This window comes from Sardina pilchardus, chromosome 16 (assembly GCF_963854185.1).
Source record: "Sardina pilchardus chromosome 16, fSarPil1.1, whole genome shotgun sequence".
In the NCBI taxonomy this organism is placed as follows: domain Eukaryota; kingdom Metazoa; phylum Chordata; class Actinopteri; order Clupeiformes; family Clupeidae; genus Sardina; species Sardina pilchardus.
In genome coordinates, this window is record NC_085009.1 from 17,480,186 (window position 1) to 17,487,403 (window position 7,218).

The following is a 7,218-nucleotide window of genomic DNA, read 5'->3' on the forward strand; positions in this document are numbered from 1 at the left end:
GTGGATGTGATTATCCGATTCGTTCATTAGTGTAGTCATTGGCAATCCGGGGCTTTGTAATGACAAGGAAGTAACCTCACAATCCTTATCTGTGTCTAAGGTGTGGAAATGTGTGTAGAGTTTTACAAATCACTGTGTGTAATGTTTTGCAAAAAGGGTGAAGCAGACATTGTGTGTAATGTTGTGCAAATCTGTGGAGGTGTTTTGCTCCTTGGAGTAAAATTTTGCTAATTGTGTGAAAAAAATAATTTAGTGTGTAAACAATCGTAAAAAACTGGTTGTAGGGATCATTTAGATGTCCAAAAAATAGTGACAAACCCACAACATTCTTCATGATTAGTTCGACATGCGGAAAGTGTACATAAATAGGTCTATAAACTTGCACTTGCACTGTAAAACACTGAAAACTGCTGTAGACTGAATATTTCAAGTATTTCTTTCAATACTTACAGTATTTCTAACCATAATCAGTTACAGTAATCAACCAACAATGAAATCAATTGAACAAATAAAATCTGTAGACAAACAAAAACTACTGCATATAGGGCCTACTGTACATATACTTTGACTCTGAAGAGCAACTACTGCAAAAGCAACAAGACTGTAGCGCACCTGAGTGCTGCGTTTTCAATTTTGCACATGTGTGCTTACACACCTGGTGGATGTGATTATCCAATTCGTTCATTAGTGTAGTCATTGGCAATCCGGGGCTTTGTAATGACAAGGAAGTAACCTCACAATCCTTATCTGTGTCTAAGGTGTGGAAATGTGTGTAGAGTTTTACAAATCACTGTGTGCAATGTTTTGCAAAAAGGGTGAAGCAGACATTGTGTGTAATATTGTGCAAATCTGTGGAGGTGTTTTGCTCCTTGGAGTAAAATTTTGCAAATTGTGTGAAAAAAAATATTTTAGTGTGTAAACAATCGTAAAAAACTGTAATACACATGAAATTTGGTGCAGTTCATAACATCTCATCTGAAGATAGGGGCGATTAAAGCAATATTATATTGCATTTTCCTTTTTTACCATGGGGGTGAAAAATCACAAATGACTGGTTATAAGATAAGTTGATGCGGGCTCTTGAGACCAGCATACCATTTTGTCAAACATTTTGTCATCCTCGGTGGAGTGGGACACTAAAATCCACCGGGAATATTCTGACCACACCGGCCCCCTACCCGCTGCCAGCCCACTGCCGGCCCAACCCACCCATGCCTTGAGCACGACCACCTTCCGTATATTATAAACACAAACAAAATGTTGGCTAAATGTAATATAGTCAATCTATGAAGGTCCAGGTCCAGACTTTCATGTTTCAGTTTTACGGGCATTTGCATGCAAAACATGCAATACACCATTTTTACGCTACATTTCTTGGTTGGGAACTGTATGTCCACATATACTGTAATGTTCACATTCAAAAGCATTTTACATCTCTACCTTGCCCTCTCTTTGGGCCTGCTCCTCTCACTGCTCCTGCACCTCTGCTTCACTGCTCCTGCACCTCCTACTGCACCTTTCACTGCTCTTCTCCCTGGGCCCATTGTTCTTACTCTTCCTCATCCAGACATTACAGTATTTGTCTTGTTATGTTTCTGTTTCCAAAAACATCACCTCCTCCTTTTACTGTGTAAGTGTAATGTAAATGTAAAAAGTAACCCCTGCCACTGAGTCTAAGACAAACTGGAATCAGCTGTGGTTGGCCCAATTTACCCAACATCATCTGTGTGCCAGTTATTCAATTGTTTGTTTATTATCAGCTGAGATATATTGTTTTTGAACTGATACCATTGCAGAAGCAGAGGTTACTAAGGTCTGGAATTGTTGTGGGATGTCATGTGTTAACATATGTAAAATAATAGAAAAACGATCCATCATTTTGTTGAGAGGTAGCCTATAACTTGTTTGTTAAGAAAATGTAAGCATTGTGGAAATGTGTTTACTGCCTGCATATTGTGCGAAAACGACATGAAATGTGTGAATGGTATGGCCACAATGTGTTTAGAGTTTTGAAAACGTGACAACTGTTTGGACAAATGCTATGTTAGTCACTGAAAAAAACTGTAAGCCATTGATTCGTTTGAAATGTAGGCTACATGAGTTAACTAGCTTGTGATATTTTCCGACCAGCAAGTAGCCTAACGTAGTTGAGCTTTGCGTCAATGTTTTTCATTCTGTCAAATTTACCTGCACTCGTAATGGCTGTGGACTAGGCTACGGATAGCCTAAATCTGTTTTGAGCATTTAGATGCATGCCCCTCCAGCAGTCGATTCTTAATTCTGCCTTTTTCAGTCCCCTCTTTCTCTTTCCTCTTCTTGCCTTCCATATTAATCAAGCAAACACCTGCAAATCCGTTCACTATCAAAACGCTACTTTCACGAATAGGCCTATAGTCTAAGGGGCCATGCCATTAGAGGAGGGGCCGCTCATCTATCCCCCTACATTTCTGTAATAGACTTGACCTAGCAAACGTATTTGCCATTCCCAGGAGGCTTTGCTGTTCTATTTTGAATTTATTTGTGACCAAAAGAGTTAAATAACACTTTTAATAATATGAAGAATTAAATTAAGACACCCAAGACTACCCACAAATGCACTGATGGGAGAGAACTGAGATGAATAGGCCTGTAATTAATATATGTAGGGTAACCATGACTAAGGTATATCGCAACTAAATGGTTTAAATAGTGGTTGGTCTCTCCGCAGAAGCTATTGTCGATGAGCGATTTCAGAGGATAGAAGCTTAACGAAAATATCTTATGATAAATAATGTTCTAGCGGCCGCTCAGGCACCTCTTGGGCCAGTTCAAATGCAACATCAGGCCGGCCGGCCCGGCGGGAAATGTCCCGAATCTCCCGATTACCACTCCGCCCCTGAGTGGAGTGGTCCCCGGGGACCAAACAACATTTTACCAAACAAACAAGTCTACTGGGGCTAAATGCCCACCAATTTCATGTGCCCCGATGTTACGGTGTCCCGGGAATCGTTTCAGGGACTAGATGACGGGTGAAAAAAAAAACTTTGACAATCACAATATGACCGCTACGCTAGCGGTCATGTAAGGGATAACGGCCGACGAGGTGACGGAAATAATGGCTAGGTGGAGGTCTAGAACTCCGGCGACGTGCGAAGCACGGAGACGGAGTTACCTCCGCCGTGCCATTATTTCCATCGAACCGGTCGACCTCGAAGGCCGTTATCCCGCTTATCTCCCGTTTGTATTCATAACCTGTATAGTTAGAACATAGTTTTATTCCACCGTTGCGTCCGTTAACATCGCTAAAACTGTCTTGACTGTGGGACTACTTTCCGCCACATATCAACTTTCTACTTGCAGGACAAAACTGCCGTTACTAGTTCTAAATGGATGGTTGCTATGGCCAAAAGCCAGTCGTTAGTTCTAAATGGCTGGTTGCTACGGCCAAAAGCCAGTCGTTAGTTCTATCTCTCCGGTTGTCAAGCGGGCATATCCCAGGATTCTGATTAACTTTAACTTTGAAAGATCGCTACTTTTGTAGCCTACATGGCATCCAACTAGCTACAATCCACCTCCGTCGTATGCTACAATGTTACTATGGTTCTGCACGTCTGTATTTCAGCTTGGATGCGACGTGACAGTTCATTTAAACTTCGCAACGAGTTTGGCGAATTAATCTTCAAGTGTGATACGGGAACTACTTCAGAGGTAGCAGGTTATACGAAGTTAATGGCCACCCCATCAGCCAATCAGAGAAGAGAATTCCATTGTTGAGGGAGATAAACTGTAATAATCAGCAGCAGTGCTCCATAGCTCCAGTGTGCTCTGGCTGTCCCAAGAGCTGTCATTCTCTTGGAGAGCACAAGGGGGAGCAGTCACCTGTAACGTTTTAATTTCCTAGAAAAATCAAGTCAATGGGTTTCAGCATTTCTCACCTGATACGACTTACTCTTTAACAGGCAGTAGTTTTGCCGACACAAAAACTCATGAGGGACAAAAACAGCAGTTTGTACTGAGTATTTGGATGCAGCACTCAAACAGCAGGTTTTGTTTTGCCCACATTGCACTTTCTACCAACCTTCTCCAGGGTTGCCAACTTCGAGTGTTTGGCTGGAGTGAGATTTTGAAGAGGGGGGTGGGGGGGTGCATTTGGCTTATTTGAGGGCCACGCAAAAAAAAAAAAAAAAAAAAAAAGGGTGCCGAAGATATCAGCACAATCTTTAAGTGCAGGCCCCCTTGCCAGACACACGGGGCCCATAGCCTAAACCATAGACTACATATAAACATCTGGTAGTTGTTAAACCAGGTGAATAAAATATAGGCCTACCAGTATGGCTTTCCCAATGTCATTTGTAGTGGTGTTGTAGACCGATACAACTCACATCCAATAAAATAATAGGTCATTTACAGAATCATACTGTGTAGATGATCTACCCAAACAACCATCCATCAATCCATCCATATATTTAGGCCTATCGGGCCTATCTATCTCATGTAGGCTATCAGTTAGGAGCCATAGTCAATGAAAAATACATGATAAGAAATGTAGTGTCACAATTGTTTTGATATTGATAATCAGTCAAGAATTTTGATATTTTCTTGATTTGATTTGGGAGCCCCCCCACAAAGATCACAAAGACATTACAAGCCCCCAACACACTCAGTGAAAAGGTGGTTTCATGTCTGTATTTCAAACATTTTGAAATTCATATTAAGTTTACATTATTTATGATCTGCGTAATTAGCTAAAATACATAGTAAGTTGACTATTTCATATTGATTTTAGATTTTGACACAATTGTCATACTCACTTACATCTAGCCTATCTTTATTGTTTAATGTCTGTCACTTTAAGAGAGTGATAGGTTTCAGTCATGCTTTTCGGCTATCCTAAAGTTATTAATATGTGGAAGTAGCCAAATGTTTTGTTTTCTATGTAGTCAAAAGACCAAACAAGTGGAAGACCAGTAGCCTAGTTCATTATTTTGGGGCGCATACAACCTGAAGTTGGAGAACAAGTAGAAAGCCTAGTGAAATTTAAAAACGGGATTACTCGGTAATGGCATATATAGCCTACAAATTAATTAGTACATCAACAGCCTAAATTCACGTTGATTTTCTCGCGATCCGTCTATCACAGCAACTAGTAGGTCTATAATACCATCGAAAAGATTGTGCTCTGTCAAGAGTCATTCATTTATCAGTGTGACTAGAACTTCGTGAGCAATCACGCCTGCGGCGTCGGGTCCTTATTACCACTTCGAACGTGCATTATTTTCCACGGCGCGTCGTTGATTATCCCTTACATAATTTCTCTGCGCTGAGAACGTTGTAGTCAGGTGTTAGACCTATCCCTGCAGTTCATCTAAAGAGCCTATACATGCCTTAAATTCGTCTACTGCCTACACAATGATCTGCTGCATGTGGTCAAGTCACCAACTGATAACGAACGGGTTGAAGAAAAATAAGAATGGATTTTGGCGTGACATTGCTTAAGTCTGCGTGAGAGCGTGAGATTGATGCTGAAATCGTGAGTGTCACGGCGAATGCGTGAGAGTTGGCAACCCTGCTTCTCCCCCATATCAGTGCATAACCATAAAGAAATGATCACGCATTTGTCGGGACAAGGTGTGGAGAATTTTTCAGTAATTACTGTAGACAAGACTCTAGCTGTTGTTAAATGTCTACTTAGGGTGTTGTTGTCCAAATGACTACACTTTAATGAAATGTAGACATTGCAAGGATCATCTCAATTATTTTTGGTTTTCTCTTAGCTGTGACCTCCAAGGTCAACCTCCCTTGGGAGCATGGAGGTATTATAAGAACTGGAGAGAGGGACTAAGTCCCGCCCCCATTCATTTCAATGGCCGATGCTAGGCTAGCTACTTCAGCCAAAAAAGTTTGAAATTGGCCGCAGCCATCTTTGAGAAAATGGCGTTCCATGGGTGTCCATTTCCGTCACCAGCTAGAATGAGCCAATTAGGTTCCACGTTACAACGAGACAACATAGGTACATCGTTGATGAAGATTGGAGAGTGAGAGAAGGTGTTCGTGAACGCGCTCCTATCGTTACAGGCGCAAATGTATTTAATTATTTGAGTTGGGATGGTGGTGGAGAAGTTTGCCCCTTGTCTCGAAATCCTATAATGTGATATTCATATGTCATGATATAATAAACATGGCGAGTCAATATTGAGCAAAAATTCACTTAGCATACACATAAATATGATCCCCACAGTAAATGCTTTGAACTGACTGTAGCCGTTATGTGCGCAATAGGCTGTCTACCCGACGAAAATGACTCTTAATAAGTAGACATGGGATGTAAGAAACGTGTGGATACCAGCTATGCTATTTGTGCTGCACCCAGTGTGAATTTGCAGTTTAAACCTACATTTGTAGACAGACGAAATGAAGCCAACGCATATAGGCTTACCGGTAGAAGCGCGCATCCATGTGTTATGTTTCGAGCAGCATGCATTTTAAGTCTGCTGTCACTGTCGGAAACGTTTGCCGTTATCTACTGTAGGCTGTGACCCCCAACGCTGCGTTGTTATGAACTAGGCTACAGGTCTGCAGCTGAGCGTTTTAAAATAGTTTTCATATAGCCTAGCCTACACGACAGCGAGTAGGTTAATAATTGGGTTTAGTTAGAGAATTTCTTCGCATTTCCTAGAATGTCTTATCATACCTTGCCAACTCATACATAGTCTAATGCAAATAATAGTAACCTATTAGAACGACATTTGCTTTTTTCTTTTATTCACAAAGCCTGGTATAATGATAATCCACAGGCATCAAGTATCGGTAACTTAATCCTAGTCGTCAGTCATTTTATTTATGTCTTCTAGAATGCGTTATCAACATGGACGCGCGAGGACGCTCGTGCCGAAATCGAAACTCGTGCATGAGCTGAGACAGCTCGTGCATGAGCTGTCTCGTGCATGCGCTGGTGCCGGATATGGTACAACCATGGAACGCCATTTTTTCAAAGATGTCGGCGGCCAAATGACATGCTAACTGGCTGAAGCTAACACTCCAAATCCTGACCCCCTGCTTGGGAGTCTGGAGTGATTCTCTTGTCCATGACTTCAGAGTTCAACTGTCTTACAGGGAAGCTACACCACTGGTCCCTTGTTTTCTAACGTAAGTGCCACTATCACGTCTAGTGTAGCTACTTCCATTGATTATAGTGGAAGCTAACTGTTGCAGCAGACAAGACGCAAATGGAACGCTTAA